Below are 12,470 nucleotides of genomic sequence, written 5' to 3'. Positions count from 1 at the left end.
ACACACGGTGTCCCCTAGACTTTCTCTAACACACACACACAGACACACACACCTCTGAATTGCTACTCCACCCACCTATCTCCAGTCTTGGTCCTCAGCCCACACAGCTCACCTACCCTCGTTCCTCTTCTGCAATTAGGAAGATCTGTGCATGATGCACCCACAGTTTTGTGCCCTCGGGTCCCTCTCCTCCAGCCCCACAGTGTCTGAGCGCCGATTTCTGCAGGGTTAGAGGTGCAAAGCTCCTTCTAAAAGGGTTAGCCCTTCCCAGGACACAACCCTGTGCCCCCAAAGCAGTCACCAAGCAGGGGTGGGATTGGAGGGAGAACTAGCCTGGCCACTTTGTGGGATGCGCCTCACCCCGAGCAGGGCAGGTGCCCGGTGCAGGCCTACCTCAATTTCATTTTCAACCCTGCTGCCCAGCCTCTTCCGGCGCCGCCTCCATCCTGGCCCAAATGCAGCCAACTCTAAGCTGCACCTGGTGAATCCCACCCATCAGCCATCCGCAGATTAACCTGCCGAGTGACTTTACCAAATGATGTTCACTTGGAACTCCAGAAACTTATGTCCTTAGCACTTAATACTTGAACTAAATCCGTGCTGTGGCCAATATAACTAAATCAGTTGTAGCTACTGTGGCTGTCTTTGGACTCAAACCTGGGCTCATCCCTAGTTGTCTCCCTGGCACAGATCCCTACAAGTGGATTTGCAGTGATATTTAAGCTAACTATTGGAGGTTGTTTTTGTAAATGATATTTGTTGTATCAGTCGTTTTGTTAATTGCCTCCAGGTTCTGTCATTCTTTGGCTTTGCCATTTAAAAATTTTATTAGGGCTTCCCTGGTGGCGCAGTGGTTGAGAGTCCGCCTGCCGATGCAGGGGACGCGGGTTTGTGCCCCGGACTGGGAAGATCCCACATGCCGCAGAGCGGCTGGGCCCGTGAGCCATGGCCGCTGAGCCTGCGTGTCCAGAGCCTGTGAGAGGCCCGCAGCAGTGAGAGGCCCGTGTACTGAAAAAAAAAAAGAACTTATGACTAAAAAAATAGTTATGACTGAGAACCATAAACAAAATGAAAAGACAACCTATGGAATGGGAGAAAATATTTGCAAGAGCTTTATTTCCAAAATATACAAACAACTCATACAACTCAACAACAACAAAAAAAACAAACAACCCAATTGAAAAATGGGCAGAAGAGCTAAATAGACATTTCTCCAAAGAAGACATACAGATGGCCAATAGGCACATGAAAAGATGCTCACTTTGTTTTAAAGCAGAAACTAGCACACCATTGTAAAGCAATTATACTCTAATAAAGGTGTTTAAAAAAAAAGAAAAGATGCTTAACATCACTAATTATTAGAGAAATGCAAATCAAAACTACAATACAAAGAGGTACCACCTCGTACCAGTCAGAATGGCCATCATTAAAAAATCTACAAATAACAAATGCTGAAGAGGGTGTAGAGAAAAAGGAACCCACCTACACTGTTGGTTGGAATGTATTGATAAGTTGGTGCAGCCACTATGGAAAACAGTATGGAGGTTCCTCAGAAAACTAAAAATAGAATTACCATATGATCCAGCAGTCCCACTCCTGGGCATATATCTGGACAAAACTATTATTCAAAAAAATAAATGCACCCCTGTGTTCATAGTAGCACTATTCACAATAGCCAAGACATGGAAACAACCTAAATGTCCATTGGCAGATGAATGGATAAAGAAGATGTGGCACATATATACAATGGAATACTACTACTCAGCCATAAAAAAAGAATGAAATAATGCCATTTACAACAACATGGATGCAACTAGAATTATCATACTAAGTGAAGTAAGAAAGTGAAGGACAAATACCATACTATATCACTTATATGTGTAATCTAAAATGCAGCACAAATGAACCTATCTATGAAACAGAAACAGACTCACAGAGAACAAACTTGTGGTTGCCAAGGGGAAGGGGGGTGAGGGAAGGATGGATGGAGTTTGGGGTTAGTAGTTGCAAAATATTACATGTAGAATGGATAAACAACAAGGTCCTATTGTATATCATAAGGAACTATATTCAGTATCCTGTGATAAACCATAATGGAAAAGAATATAAAAAAGAATGTATATATGTATAACTGAATCACTCTGCTGCACAGAAGAAATTAACACAACATTGTAAATCAGCTATACTTCAATAAAAAAAAATTTAAAAAAAGAAGCTATGACTGAAAATCTTGGAAATAAGGAGAACACATATGCTTGTTATGTCAGTAACAACTAAGGAAGCCAATTACAAGTTCTAGTAAAATAAGTTTGTGCAAGGAAGTCGTGGGCCAAATAGGAGGCCAGTGAAAATGAGGCATGACTTTGAGCCTGTGATGGGTTATAAATTTAGAAAACCATTTGATACTTGGATGGAACAATTTCCTTAGAATGACCCAGGACTGGTATTTCATTGTGTCCAATGGAATATTATTCCATTGTGTGTGTGTGTGTGTGTGTATGACATATATATATATATTATATATATATTATATATATATATAACATTTTCTTTATTCATGCGTCTGACGATGGAGATTGCTTCCTTGGATTAGCTCTAGTAATTGATGCTGCTATGAACATGGGTGTACAAATATCTCTTTGAGATCTTGCTTTCAATTCATTTGGGTATACACCCAGAAGTGAAGTTGCTGGGTCATGTGGTAATTCTATTTTAAATTTTTTAGTAACCACCACACTGTTTTCCATAGTGGCTGCAGCATTTTACATTCCCACCAACAGTGCACAAAGTTTCCAATTTCTCCACATCCTCACCGACACTTGTCTTTTGTTTCTTTGATAGTAACCATTCTGATGGATGTGAGGTGGCACCTCCTTGTAGTTTTGATTTGCATTTCACTAATGATTAGTAATGTTGAACATCTTTTCACGTGCTTGTTGACCATTTGTATACACTTTTGAACAAATGTTTATTCAACTCCTTTGCCCATTTTTGAATGGGGACATTAGTTTTTTGTTATTGGATTGTAAGAGTTCCTTATATATCCTGAGTATTAACCCCTTATGAATGATTTGCAAATATTGTCTCCCATCCCCTGGGTTACCTTTTTCACTCTGTTGATTGCGTCATTTGATGCACATAAGTTTTTAATTTTGATGTAGTCATTTATCTATTTTTATTTTGTTGCCTGTGCTTTTGGTGTCACATCCAAGAAATCATTGCCAAACCCAACATCATGTAGATTTTTGCCCTGTATTCTTCTTCGAGTTTTATAGGTTTAGCTCTTAACGTTTAGATATTTGATCAGTTTTGAATTAACTTTTGTATATGGCATAAAGTGAGAATCCAACTTTATTTATAATTCCATGAATATTTGTGGCTTTTCTGCTTATTTCTCCCTCAGCCTTGGCCATTACACATGGTTCCCACTCACTGCCCGTGTGGATGCCTCCTCCGAAGCAGCTTGTCTGTACCTGGGATGAAGAGCCACTAGGTGGCGCTGTTGTCACTCGTGAGTTTCGGCGACGATAAATCTACACCAGCCTCTGTAGCAAGGGCTTTAATTTACATAGGTTAAATCATTTAATCCTCACAATGACCCGGAGAAGGAGACAGTGAGGCACAGAGAGGCAAAGTTGCTTACTCAAAGTCACACAGCTAGGAAGTATCAGAGACAAGATTCAAATCCATAAGCCAGGGGCAGGAGGTTTCTGCAGTGAAATTGTCAGTGTACAAACACCAGCTGTCCCTGCCCGGGAAAGGCCTTTTTTTTTTTTTTTAGGGCTGAAATTAGGTCCTTCTTATCCTTTAGGTGTTAAGATGGTTTTTCTTTTCATTTTTTAATTTATTTATTATTTTTGGCTGCGTTGGGTCTTCGTTGCTGCCCGCGGGCTTTCTATAGTTGCGGAGAGTGGGGGGCTACTCTTCGTTGCGGTGCGCGGGCTTCTCATGACAGTGGCTTCTCTTGTTGTGGAGCACGGGCTCTAGGCGTGCGGGCTTCAGTAGTTGTGGCACACGGGCTTAGTTGCTCCGCGGCATGTGGGATCTTCCCAGACCAGGGCTCGAACCCATGTGCCCTGCATTGGCAGGCGGATTCTTAACCACTGCGCCACCAGGGAAGTCCCGGTTTTTCTTTTATGAAATGATGGAGACAGTGGATGTGTGGTGGTTTTTTGCGTCCTTAATAACCAAAATTAAAAATTTCCAGGAATTCCCTGGTGCTCCAGTGGTTAGGACTCCACGCTTTCACTGCTGAGGGCACAGGTTCAATCCCTCGCCTGGGAACTGAGATTTTGCAAGCCACGTAGCACAGCCGGAAAAAAAAAATTTTTCCTATCCAATACATATTCCCCTGCAATTTTCAGGCCCCAAATATGCAAGATCAGGAACCATTTCCCTTAATGAACAAGCTATGGTGTTCAGTTAGGAAATTCAAGTGTGTACAACAATTCTGTTGGTCACGCAGTCCAAGTGGAATACAGTCAGTAATGTGGCACATATATTTATAAATGCACCAAACAATGAGAAATATAACAAAAATTTTTTTGTATCATACCCAAAGCAATAATTTATGAAGAGGAAGAGATAAATTTCAAACAGAATCAATGATTAGGCTCTTGGATTATTTGATAATCAAGTTAAGAAGAGGAGTAAACCCTAAAATATTGAAGGAATATACAAATCTGACCGGTTTCACAAGAAATCAGGATAACAGAAAACTATAGGTTTTCATTATAGGTTATTAGCATTTTTTATGTATATTTATTTTTTACCTTTTAAAAAAATCATAGTTCATTTACAGTGTTGAGTTAGTTTCAGGTGTACAGCAAAGTGATTCAGTTATACATACATATATATGTCTTTTTCAGATTGTTTTCCATCTATGTGGAAAGAAAAACAGACCTTTTTGAATCAGGAGTTTGTGACAAACCACAGCAAGGCATTCATGTGGCATTAGGACATTTAAAAAAATTAATCCTGTAGGTGGATAGTTGTGGCTTCCTCAATATCACTGTGGGACTCCTCTTGTAAATGACAGTAAAACCACTTTTGTACACCACCACCCATATGTGCAAGTGTAAGGCCATCTTCCTAGGAATAATTGCTCAATTTGAGTTTAATTTCTTTACCATTTGTTTTTCTGATTTCACAGGTTCACCCCTTTAAGCCTCCAAAAATCACATTAACTGGATCCTTTTTTTTTTTAAACATCTTTATTGGAGTATAATTGCTTTACAATGGTGTGTTAGTTTCTGCTTTATAACAAAGTGAATCAGCTATACATATACATATATCCCCATATCCCCTCCCTCTTGCGTCTCCCACCGGCCCACCCTCCCTATCCCACCCCTCAAGGTGGTCACAAAGCACCGAACTGATCTCCCTGTGCTATGAGGCTGCTTCCCACTAGCTATCTATTTTACATTTGGTAGTGTATATGCCACTCTCTCACTTCATCCCAGCTTACCCTTCCCCTGCCCCATGTCCTCAAGTCTATTCTCTATGTTCCAAAATATAGTAGAGGGAGGAATACTCCCAAACTCATTCTACGAGGCCACCACCACCCTGATACCAAAACCAGACAAAGATGTCACAAAGAAAGAAAACTACAGGCCAATATCACTGATGAACATAGATACAAAAATCCTCAACAAAATACTAGCACACAGAATCCAACAGCACATTAAAAGGATCATACACCATGATGAAGTGGGGTTTATCCCAGGAATGCAAGGATTCTTCAATATACGCAAATCAGTCAATGTGATAAACCATATTAACAAATTGAAGGAGAAAAACCATATGATTATCTCTATTGAGGTAATATTGATTATCTATTGAGACGCAGAAAAAGCTTTCGACAAAATTCAACACCCATTTATGATAAAAAACCCTCCAGAAAGTAGGCACAGAGTGAACTTACCTCGACATAATAAAGGCCATATATGACAAACCCACAGCCAACATCATTCTCAATGGTGAAAAACTGAAACCAATTCCTCTAAGATCAGGACAAGACAAGATTGTTCCTAACAAAGGCTCTGATGCTAATCCTAACTAAGGCCTGACACTACTCCTAACTCAGGCCATGGCACTAATCCTATCTCAGGCCCTGACACTGTCCCTAACTAAGGACCTGACACAACTCCTAACATAGGCCCTGACACGGTACCTAGCAAAGGCTCTGATGCTAGTCCTAACTAAGGCCCTGACACTACTCCTAACTCAGCTCCTAGCATGATAACTAACAAAGGCTCTGATGCTACTCCTAACTAAGGCCCTGACACTGTCTGTAAGTAAGGCCTTGACACTACTACTAACTCAGGACCTGATACTGTCCCTATCTAAGGCCCTGACAGTACACCTAACTCTGACCATGACACTGACCCTAACTAAGGCCTTGACACTGCTCCTAACTCAGGCCCTGACACTGTCCCTAACTGAGGCCCTGACACTACTCCTAACTCAGGCCCTGACACGATACCTAACAAAGGCTCTGACGCTAGTCCTAACTAAGGCCCTGACACTGTCCCTAACTAATGCCTTGACACTACTCCTAACTCAGGCCCTGATATTATACCTAACAAAGGCTCTGATGCTAGTCCTAACTAAGGCCCTGACACTGTCCCTAACTAAGGCCTGACACTGTCCCTAATTAAGGCCCTGACACTACTCCTAACTCAGGCCCTGCTAGTCCTAACAGGGCTTTGAGAAGGATAGGTGTTAGCTCTTCTCTAAATGTTTGATAGAATTCACCTGTGAAGCCATCTGGTCCTGGGCTTTTGTTTGTTGGAATATTTTAAATCACAGTCTCAATTTCAGTGCTTGTGATTGGTCTGTTTCTTTTCTATTTCGTCCTGGTTCAGTCTCGGAAGGTTGTGCTTTTCTAAGAATCTGTCCATTTCTTCCAGGTTGTCCATTTTATTGGTATAGAGTTGCTTGTAGTAATCTCTCATGATCCTTTGTATTTCTGCAGTGTCAGTTGTTACTTCTCCTTTTTCATTTCTAATTCTATTGATTTGAGTCTTCTCCCTCCTTTTATTGGTGAGTCTGGCTAATGGTTTATCAATTTTGTTTATCTTCTCAAAGAACCACCTTTTAGTTTTATTGATCTTTGCTATTGTTTCCTTCATTTCTTTTTCATTTATTTCTGATCTGATCTTTATGATTTCTTTCCATCTGCTAACTTTGGGGGTTTTTTGTTCTTCTTTCTCTAATTGCTTTAGGTGTAAGGTTAGGTTGTTTATTTGAGATGTTTTTGTTTCTTGAGGTAGGATTGTATTGCTACAAACTTCCCTCTTAGAACTGCTTTTGCTGCATCCCGTAGGTTTTGAGTCATCGTGTTTTCATTGTCATTTGTTTCTAGGTATTTTTTGATATCCTCTTTGATTTCTTCAGTGATCTCTTGGTTATTAAGTAGTGTATTATTTAGCCTCCATGTGTTTGTATTTTTTACAGATTTTTTCCTGTAATTGATATCTAGTCTCATAGTGTTGTGGTTGGAAAAGATACTTGATATGATTTCAATTTTCTTAAATTTGATTTGTGACCCAAGATATGATCTATCCTGGAGAATATTCCATGAGCACTTGAGAAGAAAGTGTATTCTGCTGTTTTTGGATGAAATGTCCTGTAAATGTCAAGTAACTCCATCTTGTTTAATGTACCATTTAAAGCTTGTGTTTCCTTTTGTATTTTCATTTTGGATGATCTGTCCATTGGTGAAAGTGGGATGTTAAAAGTCCCCTACTATGATTGTGTTACTGTTGATTTCCCCTTTTATGGCTGTTAGCATTTGCCTTATGTATTGAGGTGCTCCTGTGTTGTAACTGGATCTTTTAAGGCCCACTTAGCTTCCCCAAATTGTCTTTTGAGCTTCAAAATTAAGTTGTTGAGAGAACTCTTCCAGCCCAGGAATTCTTAAGGACTCCCTATTTCCTATGGGATAATGGGTGGGGGGCTCACCTAAAAATAAGCCATGAAGGAGGTGCATCCAAGTGTCAGTGATGTGGTTCCCTGGTGAGCAGATTATTGTTTATGTGATGGTTCTTCTTTTGTTTTTTGTTTGTTTGTTTGTTGGGTTTTTTTGCAGATCTGCCCCAGATATGAGCTGCCCCTTTGCAGCACTCAGCATTACAGCAGAAGTGAGTGGGTCCCTGAGAACCACAAGCTGCTATGGGGGAAGCGTGGCCTGAACACCTGGGGCCCCCCTCAGCAAAACACCTCCATAGCGACCACAGGACCTGGCACTAAGAATAACCCTGTTTTTGCAGGCACGATTGCCCCTGCCTTAAGTCAGAACCTGGAGGTACTCCAAGGCAGAGCCCCCTTGTTGCAAGTAGGGAGCCCGGTGACACCAAAGGCAAGACTGTGCTGAGATGTAGGCTCTGGCCTTTGCTACCGGTGGCCCTGCTTCTGCCGAGGGCACAGTGAGGAGCAGCCTTGTCATTAGGGTCCCCTCATCACCTGCCCAGGCTCTTTTGGACACAGAACTGTCAGGCTATCACCCAGCTCATTTTCCTCTGGTTCAGGATCCACACTTCTGGAGTCTAGGAAGCAAAAGCCGACCTGAAAAAACAGTTTGCTTGAGAAGCAGCCAGAGCTCGGGTTCCTGTATCCTGGACCTTGCTTCTGCTCTGTCTTCGTTTCTTTTATAATTTTTTAAAATTTATTTATTTATTTATTTATTTTTGGCGGTGTTGGGTCTTTGTTGCTGTGCACAGGCTTTCTCTAGTTGCAGAGTGCGGGGGCTACTCTGTTGCAGTGCGCAGGCTTCTCATTGCGGTGGCTCCTCCTGTTGTGGAGCACGGGCTGTAGGTGCTCGGGCTTCAGTAGCTGTGTCATGCAGGCTTCAGTAGTTGTGACTTGCGGGCTGTAGAGCGCAGGCTCTGTAGTTGTGGCGCACGGGCTTAGTTGCTCCGCAGCATGTGGGATCTTCCCGGACGAGGGCTCGAACCCATGTCTCCTGCATTGGCAGGCAGATTCTTAACCACTGCACCACCAGAGAAGCCCTGTGTCTTTGTTTCTAACACAAATTTATCTCTCATTTGTGCATTCCTCCAGGAAACTGGAAACCCAAGACCTCGAAGGGAGTGTGAAGAGAAGGAGGCAGAATGAGACCAAGCAGAAGATACCTCGTGCCCAGATCTTGGTTTCTAATGCCACACCCCAAAAGAAGAAACTAAGGCGTCCTGGAGAAGTAGCTGATTCACAAGGAGGCAAGATTCACAAAACACGCAGGTACTTGCAATTCCTGCTGAGACCCTACCCCATCATCTTTATTATTATCATTATTATTTTCCATTTTGTGCAAAGGTACCAACATATGTTCATAACAATTTTTTGAAAAGCACACTGCTGGAGGGACTTCCCTGGTGGTCCACTGATTAAGACTCTGTGCTCTCAATGCAGGGGGCACAGGCACGGGTTCAATCCCTGGTTGGGGAACTAAGATCCCACATGCTGTGTGGTGCGGCCAAAAAAAAACCCAAACGTACTGCTGGAAAGAGCACACAATTCAAAGTAAGTCTCCTTCCCATACATTAGTAAAGGGAGAAAGACCCATCGGCAAAGAGAATGGAGCCACACACAGCAAGAGATGCTATTCGGCTTGTCCTTTTCTTCTGTCAAATCCGCCCCGCATATCTTTCCATCAATTTAAGTGACTCAGAGTGAGTGTCTTTCCTGTCTCAAGAGCCTTGACTAAGATCTGCTTTAGCAGCTCAATAACACAATTTTATCACTTCAGTAAATTAACAGTCGTATGTACTTACATGGCATGTACACCAAGAGTCTCCATAAACACGATGTCATTTGATTCTTATCTTCACAGGTGCACTGGGAGATAGATAGACAAGTAGAATTAACACCTCTCCCATTTCATAGATGAGAAAAGTGAGGCTTAGAGGGTAAGGAATGATGTTCAGAAGGCAATGCCTGTGGCACAGGAACCAGGACATCCTGGAGCCCTCAGAGACCATCTGGAACACTTTTCTCTCCCACCTTCTCCAGGCCTCACTCATAGGCACACTCCTGAGCCACATACTCTTCGTTCTGCTTCAGTAACAATGTTCACACCAAATAACTTCAGCCCTCTGGCTACAGCTGACTGGAGCAGATAGGGCCACCTGACCCAGGATAGAGTCAGTTCATTGGCTAGGCTAAGCCAATCAGATTTTGAAGTTTGGAGACTGGAGACGGGTTTTTTAATAAATTTATTTATTTATTTTTGGCTATGTTGAGTCTTTGTTGCTGAGTGTGGGCTTTCTCTAGTTGCGGCAAGCTGGGGCTACTCTTCATTGCAGTGTGTGGGCTTCTCATTGCAGTGGCTTCTCTTGTTGCGGAGCACAGGCTCTAGGCATGCGAGCTTCAGTAGTTGTGGCATGCGGCTCAGTAGTTGTGGCTCATGGGCTCTAGAGCGCAGGCTCAGTAGTTGTGGCACGAGGGCTCAGTTGTTGTGGCTCTTGGGCTCTAGAGCACAGGCTCAGTAGTTGTGGCGCATGGGCTTAGTTGCTCCGCGGCATGTGGGATCTTCCTAGACCGGGGCTTGAACCCATGTCCCCTGCCTTGGCAGGTGGATTCTTAACAACTGTGCCACCAGGGAATTCCCTAGAGACTATTATTTCTTGAGCATTTTCTGTATGCCAGGAATATAGCACTTGGCATCCATTTCATCCTCACAACAAGCTTATATTGATCATTATTGCCCCCATCTTATAAATGAGGAAACTGAAGTTCAGGAAGGTTAAGGGACATGATCAAGGTCACACAGCTGGCAAGTAGCTGAGTTGAAATTCAGTCTTGTGTATGTCTGAGCAGAGACTGTGGTCTTAACCAGTATGTGGTGCTGCCTCCCTGAGTGGACCCCAGAGCTTTCTCAGCCACCCCGCTTTCAACACCCCAGTATTCAATTTATTGACCAACATGTAATTCCCCAAATGTATCTTACTGGCTGTCACCTCTGAACCCTGCATGTGTTATTCCTTCTGCTTTCCATGCCCTGGATCTGTCACCTCCTAACAGCCAGACCTTGGGCTTTGTTACTCCATCTCATTGATCTCAGTTTCCTTGTGTGTAGAATGGGAAACACTGATTGTAACCTTTACCTCGTAAGGACAATATGAGGATCAAGTGATGACTGTGAAACCACTTTATAAACTTCGGCAATACTCCCCCAAACTGTCTACAGATTAGTACAATCCTTAGGGAAAATCCCAACACCATTTTTGCAGAAATGAAAAAACTGATCCAAAAATTCATGTGGAATATCAAGAGTCCTCAAATAGTCAAAACAATCTTTAAAAAGAACAAAATTGGTAGATTCACACTTCCTTACAGTTATCAAAACTGAGGTGCTGGAATAAGGATAGTTATATAGATCAACTGAATAAAATTGGGGGCCCAGAAAGGAGACCATACATCTATGATCGACTGGTTTTCAAGAGGCTGCCAAGACCATTCAATGGAGAAACAATAGTTTCTTTTTTTTTAATTGGAGTATAGTTGATTTACAATGTTGTGTTACTTTCTGCTGTACAGCACAGCAAATCAGTTATACATATACATATATCCACTCTTTTTTAGATTCTTTTCCCATATAGGTCATTACATAGTATTGAGTACAGTTCCCTGTGCTATACAGTAGGTCCTTATTACTTATCTATTTTATATATGGTAGGGTGTATACATCAAGCCCAATCTCCCAAGTTATGCCTCGCCCCGCACTCCCCCCCTGCTAACCATAAGATTGTTTTCTACATTTGTAACTCTACTTCTGTTTTGCAAATAAGAACTTATTTTGTAAATAAGTTCTGTTTTGTAAATAAGTACCATTTTTTAAAATTCCACATATAAGTGATATCATATGATATTTGTCTTCTTTGTCTGACTTACTTCACTCAGTATGACAATCTCTAGGTCCATCCATGTTGCTGCAAATGGCATTATTTCGTTTGTTTTTATGGCTGAGTAATATTCCATTGTATATATGTACCACATCTTCTTTATCCATTCGTCTGTTGATGGGCATTTGCTTCCATGTCTTGGCTATTGTAAACAGTGCTGCAGTGAACACTGGGGTGCATGTGTCTTTTTGAACTATGGTTTTCTCTGGATATATGTCCAGGAGTGGGATTGCTGGATCATATGGTAGCCTTATTTTTAGAAACAATAGTTTCTTGAAAAAAGGGTACTGGGACAACTGGATATCCACATGCAAATGAAGTTGGACCCTTACCTCACACCATATATAAAACTTAACTCAAAATGGATTGGAGACTTAAATATAAGAGCTGTACCTATAAAACTCTTAGAAGAAAACATACGGGCAAATAGGCATAACCTTGGTTTTGGATATAGTTTCTTAGATATGGCATCAAAATCACAAGCAACAGGGACTTCCCTGGTGGTCCAGTGGTTAAGACTCCATGCCTCCAATGCAGGGGGCACAGGTTCGATCCCTGGTTGGGGAA

At 41.9% G+C, this 12,470-nt stretch overlaps 1 non-coding gene across 1 annotated transcript; it reads left to right on the top strand.

Moving 5' to 3' along the window:
• The first annotated feature begins 12,397 nt into the window (after positions 1-12,397).
• On the top strand, positions 12,398-12,470 carry TRNAW-CCA. Its single transcript has one exon. It is a non-coding gene; the product is annotated as a tRNA-Trp (tRNA).

The sequence above is a fragment of the Monodon monoceros genome, unplaced genomic scaffold, assembly GCF_005190385.1.
Source record: "Monodon monoceros isolate NGI ecotype Baffin Bay Population unplaced genomic scaffold, NGI_Narwhal_1 Super_Scaffold_1, whole genome shotgun sequence".
Taxonomy (NCBI): domain Eukaryota; kingdom Metazoa; phylum Chordata; class Mammalia; order Artiodactyla; family Monodontidae; genus Monodon; species Monodon monoceros.
Note: the sequence above shows the minus strand (reverse complement) of the source record. Positions and strands in the feature narration are given on the sequence as shown.